This window comes from Drosophila ananassae (assembly GCF_017639315.1).
Source record: "Drosophila ananassae strain 14024-0371.13 chromosome 4 unlocalized genomic scaffold, ASM1763931v2 tig00000061, whole genome shotgun sequence".
Taxonomy (NCBI): domain Eukaryota; kingdom Metazoa; phylum Arthropoda; class Insecta; order Diptera; family Drosophilidae; genus Drosophila; species Drosophila ananassae.
In genome coordinates, this window is record NW_025319038.1 from 1,735,458 (window position 1) to 1,755,208 (window position 19,751).

Here is a 19,751-nt window from a genome sequence, read left to right on the forward strand (position 1 = left end):
ATGTCAGATGTGGAGGAGGACATTCTGGAAGGGTACACCTTAGAGGAGAGTGACTTGGCAAGGGCTCTTGGAGGCGTCGGTATGGGGGAGGACTCACTGCTAGGCTCCGACACCGAGGCTGAGGTTACTGTGGTGGAAAATCTAAAGGATGTCCTTGACATTCCTGCAAATAAACCTCCATCACAGTAAGGTGGCATCCGCCGCCCTCCTGCTCCATCTAGCAGAGAGTGGAGCTGACGTTCAATACGATTTGTTCTGCCATCTTTTGGACGGAGAACATTTTTGTTCAAGAACATAAGTCAAGTACGATGTAGAAAAAAAATATCCAAACCTTTCCAATGTTAGAGCTTTCACCTCAACCTTCCACCTCATCTTTCTCAGCTTCAAAGAACTAATGTTTTCACTAACACTTACCTATCAGAGAGCCCACTCTAGAGGGTTACGTAGTAAACTTCCCGAACTGTAATCCTTTGCGTCTCACATTATAGTGGAACAGAAACTTGGTTAAAGCCGGAGATCTTAAGCTCCGAAGTTTTTCCAAGTAGGTACACAGCTTTTAGACGTCATAGAACACTGCGAAGGGGAGGAGGAGTCTTAATTTCTGTAGACTCCAAATGCGCTTCTGAAGAGGTAAAATCACAAGAGTTTGGTGACATAGAATTTCATTGTATTAAAATCATTTTGTCCGGTCAATCATTATAAGTTACCTGTTCTTACATAACACCTTCGTCCGAACATACTGGCAACATTTGTCCGCTATTCGTTTCATTTCTGATCGTCTGTGTGATGGTGACCAGCTGTTAGTAATTCTATGCTCTCTAATGTTGATAATTCACCTTGAGGCCTAACTTGCCCCACGACTTCCCTGCGGGCATGTTCGACATGTCACTCGGGCAAATTAACCACGTTAGAAATTCTTTAGGTCGGCTGCTGGACTTGTGTTTCGTTTCTGATCCTGATGGAATTACTTTTTCTAACTCTGAGGATCCATATCATCACACTCTTGAGGTTTTAATCGAAAACAATCGCTTCATTGACCTTAAACCTACACTTAAATCTCATAAAGTTTGTTTCTTCCGTAAGGCTGACTTTAAAAAACTAAATAAATTAATTTTTGAATTTGAATGGTCCGATCTACTAGCATGTGAAGATATAGATATATTTTTCGACGCTAGCGTTCCGTGGAAATATCCGTCTGCTTCAAATAATCCGTCTTGGTATACAAAGCACCTATACAATTTAAAGAACGTAATGAATAGAATTTTGTCTAGACACAATGAATAGACAGTTTCAGCTAAGCATATTATAATTATTTTACATGCATTTTTTGGTGGCTGCTTGGCCCAACAGCACCTTTTAAATTTTAAGAACGCCATGAATAGACTTTTAAATAAACATAAATCATCTGGCTGTACAGTTAGTTTTTCAAGATACTTAGTAGCTCGGTTCAATTTCTCCGTGCATAACGCAGAATGTTATAGGAGTTATTTTCACCGCTGTCGGTTTCAGTTCACTTAGGATCCGAAGCAGTTTAATAATTTTGTAAACACTAAGCGCAAACGTGTAAATTTTCCTCTTCTGCTTACGTTTGAAAACTCATCAGCGAACACTGATCAGACAATGGACGATCTCGTTGCTCAGTTTTTTAAACAACGAATTCACTTAGCACCAGTCCGGCTTAGCCTTGTACTTATAATATCTGTTCGTCCGTAGAGCGTTATGCGGCAACTACGTCAAACTTGAACTCACGGGAGTAACGCAGTCAAAAACCGTAAATAGTCCTGACTAAATTTACCTGAATTCTGCAAGGGACTACTCGGGTTGGCCAGACGCTTGCTGTGATTAGGCAGGAGTTGATGTGCTTGAAGTCCTGGGGTGCTTTTCCTCAAGTACCGGTGGTATGGTGGTTCGGCTTATTCCTTATCGGCCGGTCCTACTGGCGGTTCATTTAACGGCAGCAACACTCGAAGTAGGTTAGGTAATGCGGGGTCTACTTGTGGTCCGTTTCACAGGAGCAACACTTGAAGTAGACTGGTATGCCGCTTATACAGGAGCCACTCGAAGTAGATTCGATGATAAAAGTTCTACTGGTGGTCCGTTTACACTGGAGCCGCGCGAAGTAGATAGCTTTCAGAGAGTCCTACTTGTGAACCGTTTTACACAGGATCACTCGAAGTAGGTTGATTTTAAGTAGGTTGCCGTGGTTCAGACACTGAGTAACGAGACGATTGACTCTGATTTCGGAACTGTCTTTATTTCAGAAGAACAACTCTTATATAAGATGCTAAATTATACATCATTAAATCTAAGAAAGGTCAATGTTATGGACGTGCTAAAACTAAGGTTAATGCCAGGATCACCCACCTCTGAATCTGCTGACTCAGATTGTTTGTTCATGTACTGCTTTCCACACGCATTTCGGCTTCGCTGGCTGGTTTTTGCTTGCTTCGGTCAGTCGGTCATTCTTCCCGCTGATAATGCTGATTCTGCTTCCGGTGCCATCGACTAGTGCCGGTTTAGTAGGTTGGATATTGGCTTATGCTTATCGTACATTATACATTATTAATAGGCTAGTAGGTCTGATGCTTGTATATCGTGACCTGCTGATGCATCTTGATTGGGTAGTAGGTCTTGGCACTAGGTGCCAACAATATCCATTCAGCCAACCTTATATTTTGCCCATCTTTTGATCAAATTTATTGTTTTATCCGATCTTCTCAAGGTCAAGCTCGTATATTCGCCAGGCCCTAATGGAGTACCAGGCTGTGTTCTGCAGAACTGCGCCGAGGCTCTGTGCAAACCGCTCCTTAAACTCTTTAATCCATCGCTCGAGACTTTGATCTTTCCCCTTATGTGGAAGGAATTTTACGTTATTCCGCTGCATAAAAAACGGAAAAATCCGACGCTGCACATTATAGAGGCATTTCTAAATTGTCAGCAATTCCAAAGCTTTTTGTAAAACTTATCACTCCACATTTGCAAAACCTATGTAGTTTAATAATATTTCCGTGCCAACATGGTTTCATGACGCGCCGCTCCACCACTACCAACTTATTGGAGCTTTTGGAGCAACTTATTTGATTGGATCTTTTTGTGATGGTATCCGAAATGGCTTACAATCAGACTCATTTACACTGACTTCAGTAAAGCAGTTGACTCGGTAACCCATTCGCTTCTTATAAGTAATCTCAGTATTTTGGGACTCCTAACCAATCTCCTTGGCCGTTAGCCAACGGGTACTACAGGGGGAGAAACGCATGAGTTCAAGTGCCGTAACTGTGTACACCGCTGGTAGTGCGACTATACTCTCCACGTGAGGGCGGCTGGTAACAGGCGAATCGTAGTCGGGCGGGGAGAAGAACACTCCCTTCCTCAAATCACCCCAATCCAAGGTGGAACAGCATATGCCGAGGGATGCATGTCCGGGGGGTGCACAGACGTTAATATGCGGACTCTGGGGGACCGGCAGACCCCTCAGTTTCAATCAGGCTTATCATGATAAGCGGGCTATGTCATGATAGACGAACCCCTTCCCGCCTACTCGTGGGTCCAAATATGAACTTGAATAAAAATATAAACAAAAATAGTGGGGAACGGAACTCCCTAAGAATGTCCGGAAATGGGATCATGGATCCGTCAATCTCCAAGGCAGACAGAGCTAAGAAGAAAAAGGGGCAGACGCAATAGAGTAACAGATCCTTCGCCGAGGTTACTAAGGGTAGGACCATCATTGGGGTATTTGACAACGGCTCCAAAGATGGCCTGATCCCCAAGGAGCTTTGGCGGAGGGTGGTGAACGAGCTGCATGGGCGCTTCATGGAGGAGATGCTCAAGAGCGGAGGACCTCCACCGGACTGCGAAGACGCAGGGTGGTACCAGGGTAGCATCAAGGTGATAGCATGCCAAGATGCGAGGTCTGTAAGTCTCTACAAGCGCATGATTGCGTCGCTTGGAGAGGTTTACCCAGGAGCCTGTCTGGAGGTGGTGGACTGGGACAAGATCCCCAGCAAACCGAGGGCCCGCGTATGGCTGACCGAGAAGCCGGCGGACCCTGCTACCATACTGGCCATGTTCAAGATGTGCAATCCCACACTCCCTACGGCGGACTGGAGAGTCGCGAAGGTGGAGGAGGCAGTGGGACTAAAAAGGCAGTCACTTTAAATGAGGAGACTGCGAGGATCCTGGAGGGTGCTGATAGCCGTATTAAGTACGAGTTCGAGGACGTTGCGGTGAGGATCTACAAGTCGGATGCAAAGACTAAGCCAGGAGGCATCGACTTGGAGATAGACGCACAAGAGCCAGACTTGGGGGAACCGACCGAAGAGGTCCGCCCAGAAGGAATGTCAGATGTGGAGGAGGACATTCTGGAAGGGTACACCTTAGAGGAGAGTGACTTGGCAAGGGCTCTTGGAGGCGTCGGTATGGGGGAGGACTCACTGCTAGGCTCCGACACCGAGGCTGAGGTTACTGTGGTGGAAAATCTAAAGGATGTCCTTGACATTCCTGCAAATAAACCTCCATCACAGTAAGGTGGCATCCGCCGCCCTCCTGCTCCATCTAGCAGAGAGTGGAGCTGACGTTCAATACGATTTGTTCTGCCATCTTTTGGACGGAGAACATTTTTGTTCAAGAACATAAGTCAAGTACGATGTAGAAAAAAAATATCCAAACCTTTCCAATGTTAGAGCTTTCACCTTAACCTTCCACCTCATCTTTCTCAGCTTCAAAGAACTAATGTTTTCACTAACACTTACCTATCAGAGAGCCCACTCTAGAGGGTTACGTAGTAAACTTCCCGAACTGTAATCCTTTGCGTCTCACATTATAGTGGAACAGAAACTTGGTTAAAGCCGGAGATCTTAAGCTCCGAAGTTTTTCCAAGTAGGTACACAGCTTTTAGACGTCATAGAACACTGCGAAGGGGAGGAGGAGTCTTAATTTCTGTAGACTCCAAATGCGCTTCTGAAGAGGTAAAATCACAAGAGTTTGGTGACATAGAATTTCATTGTATTAAAATCATTTTGTCCGGTCAATCATTATAAGTTACCTGTTCTTACATAACACCTTCGTCCGAACATACTGGCAACATTTGTCCGCTATTCGTTTCATTTCTGATCGTCTGTGTGATGGTGACCAGCTGTTAGTAATTCTATGCTCTCTAATGTTGATAATTCACCTTGAGGCCTAACTTGCCCCACGACTTCCCTGCGGGCATGTTCGACATGTCACTCGGGCAAATTAACCACGTTAGAAATTCTTTAGGTCGGCTGCTGGACTTGTGTTTCGTTTCTGATCCTGATGGAATTACTTTTTCTAACTCTGAGGATCCATATCATCACACTCTTGAGGTTTTAATCGAAAACAATCGCTTCATTGACCTTAAACCTACACTTAAATCTCATAAAGTTTGTTTCTTCCGTAAGGCTGACTTTAAAAAACTAAATAAATTAATTTTTGAATTTGAATGGTCCGATCTACTAGCATGTGAAGATATAGATATATTTTTCGACGCTAGCGTTCCGTGGAAATATCCGTCTGCTTCAAATAATCCGTCTTGGTATACAAAGCACCTATACAATTTAAAGAACGTAATGAATAGAATTTTGTCTAGACACAATGAATAGACAGTTTCAGCTAAGCATATTATAATTATTTTACATGCATTTTTTGGTGGCTGCTTGGCCCAACAGCACCTTTTAAATTTTAAGAACGCCATGAATAGACTTTTAAATAAACATAAATCATCTGGCTGTACAGTTAGTTTTTCAAGATACTTAGTAGCTCGGTTCAATTTCTCCGTGCATAACGCAGAATGTTATAGGAGTTATTTTCACCGCTGTCGGTTTCAGTTCACTTAGGATCCGAAGCAGTTTAATAATTTTGTAAACACTAAGCGCAAACGTGTAAATTTTCCTCTTCTGCTTACGTTTGAAAACTCATCAGCGAACACTGATTAGACAATGGACGATCTCGTTGCTCAGTTTTTTAAACAACGAATTCACTTAGCACCAGTCCGGCTTAGCCTTGTACTTATAATATCTGTTCGTCCGTAGAGCGTTATGCGGCAACTACGTCAAACTTGAACTCACGGGAGTAACGCAGTCAAAAACCGTAAATAGTCCTGACTAAATTTACCTGAATTCTGCAAGGGACTACTCGGGTTGGCCAGACGCTTGCTGTGATTAGGCAGGAGTTGATGTGCTTGAAGTCCTGGGGTGCTTTTCCTCAAGTACCGGTGGTATGGTGGTTCGGCTTATTCCTTATCGGCCGGTCCTACTGGCGGTTCATTTAACGGCAGCAACACTCGAAGTAGGTTAGGTAATGCGGGGTCTACTTGTGGTCCGTTTCACAGGAGCAACACTTGAAGTAGACTGGTATGCCGCTTATACAGGAGCCACTCGAAGTAGATTCGATGATAAAAGTTCTACTGGTGGTCCGTTTACACTGGAGCCGCGCGAAGTAGATAGCTTTCAGAGAGTCCTACTTGTGAACCGTTTTACACAGGATCACTCGAAGTAGGTTGATTTTAAGTAGGTTGCCGTGGTTCAGACACTGAGTAACGAGACGATTGACTCTGATTTCGGAACTGTCTTTATTTCAGAAGAACAACTCTTATATAAGATGCTAAATTATACATCATTAAATCTAAGAAAGGTCAATGTTATGGACGTGCTAAAACTAAGGTTAATGCCAGGATCACCCACCTCTGAATCTGCTGACTCAGATTGTTTGTTCATGTACTGCTTTCCACACGCATTTCGGCTTCGCTGGCTGGTTTTTGCTTGCTTCGGTCAGTCGGTCATTCTTCCCGCTGATAATGCTGATTCTGCTTCCGGTGCCATCGACTAGTGCCGGTTTAGTAGGTTGGATATTGGCTTATGCTTATCGTACATTATACATTATTAATAGGCTAGTAGGTCTGATGCTTGTATATCGTGACCTGCTGATGCATCTTGATTGGGTAGTAGGTCTTGGCACTAGGTGCCAACAATATCCATTCAGCCAACCTTATATTTTGCCCATCTTTTGATCAAATTTATTGTTTTGTTAAACCGCTCCTTAAACTCTTTAATCCATCGCTCGAGACTTTGATCTTTCCCCTTATGTGGAAGGAATTTTACGTTATTCCGCTGCATAAAAAACGGAAAAATCCGACGCTGCACATTATAGAGGCATTTCTAAATTGTCAGCAATTCCAAAGCTTTTTGTAAAACTTATCACTCCACATTTGCAAAACCTATGTAGTTTAATAATATTTCCGTGCCAACATGGTTTCATGACGCGCCGCTCCACCACTACCAACTTATTGGAGCTTTTGGAGCAACTTATTTGATTGGATCTTTTTGTGATGGTATCCGAAATGGCTTACAATCAGACTCATTTACACTGACTTCAGTAAAGCAGTTGACTCGGTAACCCATTCGCTTCTTATAAGTAATCTCAGTATTTTGGGACTCCTAACCAATCTCCTTGGCCGTTAGCCAACGGGTACTACAGGGGGAGAAACGCATGAGTTCAAGTGCCGTAACTGTGTACACCGCTGGTAGTGCGACTATACTCTCCACGTGAGGGCGGCTGGTAACAGGCGAATCGTAGTCGGGCGGGGAGAAGAACACTCCCTTCCTCAAATCACCCCAATCCAAGGTGGAACAGCATATGCCGAGGGATGCATGTCCGGGGGGTGCACAGACGTTAATATGCGGACTCTGGGGGACCGGCAGACCCCTCAGTTTCAATCAGGCTTATCATGATAAGCGGGCTATGTCATGATAGACGAACCCCTTCCCGCCTACTCGTGGGTCCAAATATGAACTTGAATAAAAATATAAACAAAAATAGTGGGGAACGGAACTCCCTAAGAATGTCCGGAAATGGGATCATGGATCCGTCAATCTCCAAGGCAGACAGAGCTAAGAAGAAAAAGGGGCAGACGCAATAGAGTAACAGATCCTTCGCCGAGGTTACTAAGGGTAGGACCATCATTGGGGTATTTGACAACGGCTCCAAAGATGGCCTGATCCCCAAGGAGCTTTGGCGGAGGGTGGTGAACGAGCTGCATGGGCGCTTCATGGAGGAGATGCTCAAGAGCGGAGGACCTCCACCGGACTGCGAAGACGCAGGGTGGTACCAGGGTAGCATCAAGGTGATAGCATGCCAAGATGCGAGGTCTGTAAGTCTCTACAAGCGCATGATTGCGTCGCTTGGAGAGGTTTACCCAGGAGCCTGTCTGGAGGTGGTGGACTGGGACAAGATCCCCAGCAAACCGAGGGCCCGCGTATGGCTGACCGAGAAGCCGGCGGACCCTGCTACCATACTGGCCATGTTCAAGATGTGCAATCCCACACTCCCTACGGCGGACTGGAGAGTCGCGAAGGTGGAGGAGGCAGTGGGACTAAAAAGGCAGTCACTTTAAATGAGGAGACTGCGAGGATCCTGGAGGGTGCTGATAGCCGTATTAAGTACGAGTTCGAGCACGTTGCGGTGAGGATCTACAAGTCGGATGCAAAGACTAAGCCAGGAGGCATCGACTTGGAGATAGACGCACAAGAGCCAGACTTGGGGGAACCGACCGAAGAGGTCCGCCCAGAAGGAATGTCAGATGTGGAGGAGGACATTCTGGAAGGGTACACCTTAGAGGAGAGTGACTTGGCAAGGGCTCTTGGAGGCGTCGGTATGGGGGAGGACTCACTGCTAGGCTCCGACACCGAGGCTGAGGTTACTGTGGTGGAAAATCTAAAGGATGTCCTTGACATTCCTGCAAATAAACCTCCATCACAGTAAGGTGGCATCCGCCGCCCTCCTGCTCCATCTAGCAGAGAGTGGAGCTGACGTTCAATACGATTTGTTCTGCCATCTTTTGGACGGAGAACATTTTTGTTCAAGAACATAAGTCAAGTACGATGTAGAAAAAAAATATCCAAACCTTTCCAATGTTAGAGCTTTCACCTCAACCTTCCACCTCATCTTTCTCAGCTTCAAAGAACTAATGTTTTCACTAACACTTACCTATCAGAGAGCCCACTCTAGAGGGTTACGTAGTAAACTTCCCGAACTGTAATCCTTTGCGTCTCACATTATAGTGGAACAGAAACTTGGTTAAAGCCGGAGATCTTAAGCTCCGAAGTTTTTCCAAGTAGGTACACAGCTTTTAGACGTCATAGAACACTGCGAAGGGGAGGAGGAGTCTTAATTTCTGTAGACTCCAAATGCGCTTCTGAAGAGGTAAAATCACAAGAGTTTGGTGACATAGAATTTCATTGTATTAAAATCATTTTGTCCGGTCAATCATTATAAGTTACCTGTTCTTACATAACACCTTCGTCCGAACATACTGGCAACATTTGTCCGCTATTCGTTTCATTTCTGATCGTCTGTGTGATGGTGACCAGCTGTTAGTAATTCTATGCTCTCTAATGTTGATAATTCACCTTGAGGCCTAACTTGCCCCACGACTTCCCTGCGGGCATGTTCGACATGTCACTCGGGCAAATTAACCACGTTAGAAATTCTTTAGGTCGGCTGCTGGACTTGTGTTTCGTTTCTGATCCTGATGGAATTACTTTTTCTAACTCTGAGGATCCATATCATCACACTCTTGAGGTTTTAATCGAAAACAATCGCTTCATTGACCTTAAACCTACACTTAAATCTCATAAAGTTTGTTTCTTCCGTAAGGCTGACTTTAAAAAACTAAATAAATTAATTTTTGAATTTGAATGGTCCGATCTACTAGCATGTGAAGATATAGATATATTTTTCGACGCTAGCGTTCCGTGGAAATATCCGTCTGCTTCAAATAATCCGTCTTGGTATACAAAGCACCTATACAATTTAAAGAACGTAATGAATAGAATTTTGTCTAGACACAATGAATAGACAGTTTCAGCTAAGCATATTATAATTATTTTACATGCATTTTTTGGTGGCTGCTTGGCCCAACAGCACCTTTTAAATTTTAAGAACGCCATGAATAGACTTTTAAATAAACATAAATCATCTGGCTGTACAGTTAGTTTTTCAAGATACTTAGTAGCTCGGTTCAATTTCTCCGTGCATAACGCAGAATGTTATAGGAGTTATTTTCACCGCTGTCGGTTTCAGTTCACTTAGGATCCGAAGCAGTTTATTAATTTTGTAAACACTAAGCGCAAACGTGTAAATTTTCCTCTTCTGCTTACGTTTGAAAACTCATCAGCGAACACTGATCAGACAATGGACGATCTCGTTGCTCAGTTTTTTAAACAACGAATTCACTTAGCACCAGTCCGGCTTAGCCTTGTACTTATAATATCTGTTCGTCCGTAGAGCGTTATGCAGCAACTACGTCAAACTTGAACTCACGGGAGTAACGCAGTCAAAAACCGTAAATAGTCCTGACTAAATTTACCTGAATTCTGCAAGGGACTACTCGGGTTGGCCAGACGCTTGCTGTGATTACGCTTGGAGTTGGAGTTGGACGCTTGGAGTTGATGTGCTTGAAGTCCTGGGGTGCTTTTCCTCAAGTACCGGTGGTATGGTGGTTCGGCTTATTCCTTATCGGCCGGTCCTACTGGCGGTTCATTTAACGGCAGCAACACTCGAAGTAGGTTAGGTAATGCGGGGTCTACTTGTGGTCCGTTTCACAGGAGCAACACTTGAAGTAGACTGGTATGCCGCTTATACAGGAGCCACTCGAAGTAGATTCGATGATAAAAGTTCTACTGGTGGTCCGTTTACACTGGAGCCACGCGAAGTAGATAGCTTTCAGAGAGTCCTACTTGTGAACCGTTTTACACAGGATCACTCGAAGTAGGTTGATTTTAAGTAGGTTGCCGTGGTTCAGACACTGAGTAACGAGACGATTGACTCTGATTTCGGAACTGTCTTTATTTCAGAAGAACAACTCTTATATAAGATGCTAAATTATACATCATTAAATCTAAGAAAGGTCAATGTTATGGACGTGCTAAAACTAAGGTTAATGCCAGGATCACAAACCTCTGAATCTGCTGACTCAGATTGTTTGTTCATGTACTGCTTTCCACACGCATTTCGGCTTCGCTGGCTGGTTTTTGCTTGCTTCGGTCAGTCGGTCATTCTTCCCGCTGATAATGCTGATTCTGCTTCCGGTGCCATCGACTAGTGCCGGTTTAGTAGGTTGGATATTGGCTTATGCTTATCGTACATTATATCGTACATTATACATTATTAATAGGCTAGTAGGTCTGATGCTTGTATATCGTGACCTGCTGATGAATCTTGATTGGGTAGTAGGTCTTGGCACTAGGTGCCAACAATATCCATTCAGCCAACCTTATATTTTGCCCATCTTTTGATCAAATTTATTGTTTTATCCGATATTCTCAAGGTCAAGCTCGTATATTCGCCAGGCCCTAATGGAGTACCAGGCTGTGTTCTGCAGAACTGCGCCGAGGCTCTGTGCAAACCGCTCCTTAAACTCTTTAATCTATCGCTCGAGACTTCGATCTTTCCCCTTATGTGGAAGGAATTTTACGTTATTCCGCTGCATAAAAAACGGAAAAATCCGACGCAGCACATTATAGAGGCATTTCTAAATTGTCAGCAATTCAAAAGCTTTTTGTAAAACTTATCACTCCACATTTGCAAAACCTATGTAGTTTAATAATATTTCCGTGCCAACATGGTTTCATGACGCGCCGCTCCACCACTACCAACTTATTGGAGCTTTTGGAGCAACTTATTTGATTGGATCTTTTTGTGATGGGATCCGGAATGGCTTACAATCAGACTCATTTACACTGACTTCAGTAAAGCAGTTGACTCGGTAACCCATTCGCTTCTTATAAGTAATCTCAGTATTTTGGGACTCCTAACCAATCTCCTTGGCCGTTAGCCAACGGGTACTACAGGGGGAGAAACGCATGAGTTCAAGTGCCGTAACTGTGTACACCGCTGGTAGTGCGACTATACTCTCCACGTGAGGGCGGCTGGTAACAGGCGAATCGTAGTCGGGCGGGGAGAAGAACACTCCCTTCCTCAAATCACCCCAATCCAAGGTGGAACAGCATATGCCGAGGGATGCATGTCCGGGGGGTGCACAGACGTTAATATGCGGACTCTGGGGGACCGGCAGACCCCTCAGTTTCAATCAGGCTTATCATGATAAGCGGGCTATGTCATGATAGACGAACCCCTTCCCGCCTACTCGTGGGTCCAAATATGAACTTGAATAAAAATATAAACAAAAATAGTGGGGAACGGAACTCCCTAAGAATGTCCGGAAATGGAATCATGGATCCGTCAATCTCCAAGGCAGACAGAGCTAAGAAGAAAAAGGGGCAGACGCAATAGAGTAACAGATCCTTCGCCGAGGTTACTAAGGGTAGGACCATCATTGGGGTATTTGACAACGGCTCCAAAGATGGCCTGATCCCCAAGGAGCTTTGGCTGAGGGTGGTGAACGAGCTGCATGGGCGCTTCATGGAGGAGATGCTCAAGAGCGGAGGACCTCCACCGGACTGCGAAGACGCAGGGTGTTACCAGGGTAGCATCAAGGTGATAGCATGCCAAGATGCGAGGTCTGTAAGTCTCTACAAGCGCATGATTGCGTCGCTTGGAGAGGTTTACCCAGGAGCCTGTCTGGAGGTGGTGGACTGGGACAAGATCCCCAGCAAACCGAGGGCCCGCGTATGGCTGACCGAGAAGCCGGCGGACCCTGCTACCATACTGGCCATGTTCAAGATGTGCAATCCCACACTCCCTACGGCGGACTGGAGAGTCGCGAAGGTGGAGGAGGCAGTGGGACTAAAAAGGCAGTCACTTTAAATGAGGAGACTGCGAGGATCCTGGAGGGTGCTGATAGCCGTATTAAGTACGAGTTCGAGCACGTTGCGGTGAGGATCTACAAGTCGGATGCGAAGAGTAAGCCAGGAGGCATCGACTTGGAGATAGACGCACAAGAGCCAGACTTGGGGGAACCCACCGAAGAGGTCCGCCCAGAAGGAATGTCAGATGTGGAGGAGGACATTCTGGAAGGGTACACCTTAGAGGAGAGTGACTTGGCAAGGGCTCTTGGAGGCGTCGGTATGGAGGAGGACTCACTGCTAGGCTCCGACACCGAGGCTGAGGTTACCGGAATTTTGGTTGTTACCAAAATTTCAGCAATGAAGATCATGTAGCCGCATCGATAGAAGGCCCAGGCGGCCATCTAAGAATATGCTCGGCGTATATGGATGCTAATAGGATGCGCTGCCAACGCTCATCACAGTCAGTGGGGAAGCACTGACACAAATGAGAGGGGTGAGTCAATCTTCGATTTTATCCTCAGCTCTAAGCTTCTAGTGGCTAACAGAGGTTCAGAACCCACCTTCGTCGTCAAGAACAGGAGAGAGGTTCTTGACATTACATTATTCGCACTCCCTGGCTGATGCAATCACCACCTGGAGAGTCCTAGACAAACACTCCTTTTCAGACCACCGCTACATTGAGATAGAAATTTTGAAAACTTCACCAAGCAAGCAGTTCGAAATCCTAGGAAGGCAAACTGGGAGCTCTATAAAAGGATACTAGATAGATCCTTAGGTGAACCACCTTGAGAAATTATCGAGACCTATGAGGGGCTCAACTCAGGTTAGAGGAAGAGCAAAGCGTATGAGTACCAAGAAAAATTTTTGTGAGATAATTTTCATAGTTGTTTATATTAATAAATCTACATAAACGTAAACAAAAACATGAAAATCGTGTCATTTTTTTTCAAAACACTAGTACGCTTTGAATTACGCGAAATAAACTCATTTACGAGTTTTTCCAGATCGAGCTCGTCGGTCATATTTGAATAAATATGTAGAAGAGCGACGTCGTTCAGCCGATTTTGTGACATTGTCGACCTTAAATATGTTTTCAGACGACGAAGGACCGAAAAACTTCTCTCATTTGAACAGGATGACCCTTGGAATTGTTATGTAAAGACGAACAAAACGAACAAAATCTGGGATGAGCACAACTCCCCCCAAATTGTTCGCTTGCTCATTTTGCCTGCACAAAAGCGGCAAAAACATGTCACGGTCACGATTATAAACATAGGGTTATACAAAGCTTTTTTTTTTTTTTATATTCGTATTTTATTTATTTGCTCTTATGTTAAATATATCCTACCAGTACATTATTTACATTACTTTTAATTTAATTTCTTATTGGGGCTAGAGGAGCTTGATGCTGCTGTCTTGGAAGGTACGGCCGTGAAGCAATGCTTCGCCCAACTCCTGCAACTTAGTCCTCCCCCCCGTTACGCACCCTCTCCAGGGCACTCAGCTCCTTCAAACAAACTTGGCTGTGGCTTCCCATTTGCGCCCCCGACTCCAGCATTAGTGGCACCTGCTCACCGGTAAGAAGGTCTCCTCCAGGCTCTCCTCAAGGTTGGTGCGTTCCTCGTCGAAGCGCCAACAGTCGAAGAGGACATGGTAGGCGTCCTTCATGACCCCCCTGCCACATGAGGGGCAGCCATCCTCTCTTTCGTGCCCGAATCGCTTCAAATAGCTTCTGAAACACCCGTGTCCACTAAGGGCCTGAGTCAGGTAGAAATCCACCTCGCCGTGCTTTCTTCCGGTCCATATGCCCTTATCCGGAATGAGCCTGTGCGTCCAAAGTCCCTTTGTAGAGTTTTCCCATAAGCTCTGCCAGTTGGCCAGGCTTCTGGCTCTCGCCGCTGCCTTCCTAGCCGACGCCGACGCGGTTTCGTCCTGCGCCGTCTCGCCTAGCTCTGACTTCTCCCGGACCAGTTCCCCTAGCGGAATGAGACCGGCGATCACGAGTGCCGCGTTGTCCGACACCGTTCTGAAGGCGCATGACGTGCGTAACGCACAAAGCCGATAATCAGCCTCGATGCCCCACACATAAGACCGCACGGTCATTGCCTCGGCCCACACCGGGGCGGCATAGAGAATCTGCGAGCTTACCACGCTGGTGTTGAGCTTACGCCATTCTTGCCTCGGGCCTCTAATATTGAGCAGCTTGCGTGAGAGTGCCCTTATCGTCTCACTTGCCCTCTTGTGAGCATACTCCAAGTGCTCCCGGAATGAGAGCCGCGTGTCCAGCATCACTCCGAGGTATCAATCTCTTTGAGGTTGCTGTTTCCACTTTTTTCCACTAGATTAGCACTGCCTCCGTCTTGTGCGGTGCCAATTGTAGGCCGGCGGTGGACAGCCAAGCCTCCACTTTTTCGATCGCACAGTTCGTAGTAGCTTCCACCTCCCCGACTGTCTTCGCCACGACAGATGTTCCCTCGGCCATTGGAATCCGAAGAACACCATCGTACATCGCGTTCCAGAGCAGTGGCCCGATCACTGAGCCTTGGGGCACTCCAGCGGTGACCTCGCGTTCTTTGCGTCCCTCGTTCGTGACAAATAAAAGAGATCTATCCATCTAGCTATCCACCATCCTTAGGAGGTATCCAGGTATGTTCATCCTCGTAAGCGCCTCTAACGTCCGCGACCAGTTCGCTGAGTTAAAGGCGTTCTTGATGTCGAGTGTTGTTACCAGGCAGTACTTTTTGGTGCCCCCTTCCCACCGGGTGCCTTGAATGGCGCTTGCTGCCAGGTTAGAAACAGCTGTGAAAACGAGCGCGCATGTTTCCCGCGTGAAATTTAAAATGTGTAAATCATCCAAGTTGACGATATATGGTATTCGACTATTTCGAGTGGGTAATTTTACTACTCGGGGTTTCTCGAGTGGGTCTAGCTACCCACTCAACTCATTACTCCTGCCGGGCCTGATATAGCTGAACTCAGGCGGTACAACAAAGAATTGCGAAAGGCAAAGAGGGTTGCCTGGGCCAATTTCTGCACCAATATCCAGGAGACATCAGAGGCCGCCCGCCTAAGAAAGATTCTCTCTACTACAGCCCCCATCGTAGGTTATATTAAGAACACGAATGGGCGGTGGACAACCTCAAGCCAGGAATCCCTGGAGACCCTTATCAATGCACACTTCCCGGGTTGCTCATCGGAAGGAGTAACCCAGGTGATGCGTAGCCAGGGCCACCAGGGCTCACTCAATTACCTACTTAGTGACAGAAATCTTAAATGGGCAATAGATAGTTTTCGGGCCCAGACGGTATTATACCGGCTCAGTTATCCAGGGCCGGTTTTAACCCAAAGAAATGGATGAAGAAAATCTTCAGTACCGTCTTCACTACTGGTATGGTACCAAAGGCGTGGATGTGCACGAAGGTTGTATTCATATCCAAGGCGGGCAAACCATCCCACTGCACCCCTAAGGACTACAGACCTATAAGTATTTCATCCTTCCTCCTTAAGACTATGGAAAGACTCTTAAGTCTCCATCTCCAACTAAACATTAACCCAAGTGACATCTCATGCTCTCAGCATGCTTACAAAAGGGGCCGATCAACAGAAACAGCCCTGCACGAAATCACTATGATCGGCGAGCGAGCGATCAACCTTAAGGAATACGCACTTGTTGCTTTTCTAGACATAGAAGGGGCCTTCAACAACATCTTGCCGTGCTCAATAATTGATGCACTGACGGGACTTGGAATAGACGACCGATCAATTCACCTAATACGGCAGATCCTGGTCAACAGGAGTGTTGAGGCTACTCTTGGAGGTTCGACTATTCGAAGACACGTCAAGAGGGGCACCCCGCAAGGAGGTGTACTCTCACCACTACTCTGGAACGTGGCGGTAACAGCCTACTGCGATCCTTAGAGGGTGGCGGCTGTGAGATCATTGCGTACGCGGATGATGTTGCTATTGCCTTCGAAGGGAAATTCCCACAAACACTATGCGACCTAATGACAGGGAAGCTCGAAGTTCTGTCGCCCCGGGCGCAAAGGAACGGGCTGGGAGTCAATCCGTCCAAGACAGAGCTCGTGCTGTTTACCAGGAAGTACAAAATACCAAATCTAAGGCTTCCGAAGCTCCTAGGGGAAACACTAGTTCTTAGTGATAGTGCGAAGTACCTAGGCATCACACTAGACGGGAAACTGGACTGGAAGCTGAACACCGCAGATAGGACTAAGAAAGCGGCAATAGCACTCTATACCTGCCGCAAGGCGGTAGGCCTGAAATGGGGAATGTCCCCCAAGATAGTCAGATGGCTGTACACAGCGATCATCAGACCAATCTTATTCTATGGAGTTGTGGTCTGGTGGCCTGCCCTGGACAACTCCTTCAGGGAAAAGTTCAGGAATACGCAGCGCATGGCGGAAGTCTGTATAACAGGCAGTCTATGCACTACGCCCTAGATATCATCCTTGACCTACTACCGGTGGAAATGATGGGGGTAAAGATAGCCACTCTGGCGGCAATAAGACTGCGAGAGGCGAATCTATGGAGTAAGAATAGTTTTGGTCATACCAGACTGAACCTACATCACTTCATGCCTGAGGGGGGCACGGACTACTGCGTGCCCATCGTCCAACCCACCAATAATTACAGAATCATCATCCCCTCGAGGGAGGAATGGGGCGCCCGGTGCGGTAGCACAAGGAGCCCTAGTGGCTCAAGTGGAAGCGGGGGGGTCTTCTATGTCCCCCTGGCATCACCGCCATAACCTAACCTAACTTATCTGAAAGAACCCAACGTCTCTTCTTTAAAGATGTTACCTCGCGTTCAGTCCGCGTCACATCTGGTGTTCCCAAAGGGAGCCATCTCGGACCCTTACTTTTTACGTTATTCATGAATTATTTGCCCCTTGCCTTCACTGATTCCCTTGAACTTAGGTAAGCTGATGACGTTAAGCTTAGTCTTCAGAATGCTCAGTGCCCAATCTAGACTTCAATCCGAGTTGGATCACTTTTAAAATTTGCGTTTAAACAAATAACCTAAAGAAAAAATACCGCGTTCCTGGAGTCCTCAATACGGAGTACACCGAGATCTCATAGAATCTGTACAAAAAAACTTTCTAATTTTAGCTCTTAGAGGACTTAATTGGGATGCAAATCTTCCCTGTTACCAAAGTAGACTTATATTAATCAACTTACCATCACTAACAAACCGTAGAACGATGATGGGTGTCGTTTCTATAAAAACTCATTAATGTAGACAGCCAGCATTCACTAAAAAGCTTAAATTTAAACGTTCCTAGTAGAAGGACTAGAAATGTTCGTCCCCTACTCCTTAGCCATTGTAGTTTGACATATGCCCTACGAGATCCCTTTAGGGCATTATTTTCGGACTACAATGGTCTCTACTGTTTGTTTTATGTATAACTTGAAACCTTTTATCCTTAACGTTTTATCTGTGCAACACTCTATGCCGCTTGCAGTGTCACCCTTGTGACGAACTCGTTGAAAGAATTGTGTACATAAGCGAATACCCGCTGTAGTGCTGGAAATAAATTAGCGTACTTGGGACCAGCTGTCCTGTCAACGTACGGTGATTGAATGAGCAGAACCATTGTCCGCAGCTCCAGAGTGGGTCTTTCAGATGGAACTGATCTTGAGATCCAAGAAGAAACACTGAACCAGGCGGAGAATGCATTTTAGTTCTCAACTTGAAATGTTTGAGGGGAAATCATAGGAACTCAAAAATAAATGTTGAAAATCAGAAATTTCAACTTTGGATGAATATAAGCAACTGCTAGTTGCCATTTTTTAATTTGACTAGGTACACATACATTTCAACAATGATGGTCAACGCAATTACACGGCATACATAATTCAATATAAATTCGATCAATTTCGTCTCTTAGGTGTACCGAAGAAACTTTGGGTGATGGAACCTATCTGGAATTTGCTTCAGGGGAGCCTGAAGGTTATGAAGCAGGTGAAATTATGCGTGGAGATTTTTTGCTGTCAGCCAGTGAAATTAAACGTATAATTAAAACGTTACAATAATATTCAATTTTTTCTCATAAAATGGGTGAAATAAAGGTAACTATAGTAATGTGTAATAGAATGTGAGACGAGATAAAGCCGGAAGTAGATAATTAGCGAATCGAAAGCCCGCAAGCTAAAGATTCGGAAAGAAGATAGATTCGATAAAGGCAAGCGACCGAGAATATGAGTCGGCTTTAGATTATAAACGTAGATTTATTCAGTTTGATAACGGTGTTTAGTTATTATGTTAAGTTTTAGTAGTAAGTTTAGTATGTTTTTAGTATTTAGAAAAATGCAAAACTATATATGCTATCTTTAAACGTAGTTCGTACCACCAAAGGGACAGCGCATAGTGGACAATTTATTCCTTGAATCATTTATTCTTCTTATATGTTTATATACAAAATAATCATTAAAATATATTTAAATATTCTTAATAATATGAATTTACATGAGACAAATTGTTTTATTTTAATTATAATATTATCTTACAATTGAAGACACAAATATTTTTTATTTAAGTCTATATGTTTTGTATTACGATTATAACCTGCATATCTTCAACTTCTATTAATACTTTCCACGAGATGACGTCTGAAAAAAATTTTTTGTTTAGTTTCAATATAAAATAAATATATTTTTTCAAATTTACTATATACTAACTTTTATAAATTAAAAAAAATGATTCATTTTTAATTAAGAAATTCATTGATTGAATAAAATAACTTACGATAAAAATTTTAATAATGTTTTAAGTCTATATGTGTATGCATTGTTTCCATTTATAAGGTCTCAAACTGCTATTAATGGCAAAAATTGATTTCGGAATTATATAGGATGATAAATTAGTTTCAGTAACAAACGCACTATATCAAATGCCATTCAAAAAGTCACTCCTTTAGGTCATTGTACACACCGCGCGTTAGAACAAAGACTGGAGTTTTAAGGATGA

At 44.8% G+C, this 19,751-nt stretch overlaps 1 protein-coding gene across 2 annotated transcripts in view; it reads right to left on the reverse strand.

The window, feature by feature from the left end:
• Window positions 1-19,751, reverse strand: part of LOC6502091 (plexin-B) — a 61,194-nt gene that overhangs the window by 16,285 nt on the left and 25,158 nt on the right. The window contains exon 6 of one of the 2 annotated variants that reach the window (XM_001966198.4): window positions 19,164-19,393. The exons of the other annotated variant lie outside the window; for it this stretch is intronic. The gene's annotated coding sequence lies outside the window, so the exon portion shown is untranslated. Of the gene's footprint in view, window positions 1-19,163; window positions 19,394-19,751 lie in introns of those variants that run through there. 2 annotated transcript variants of the gene reach the window in all.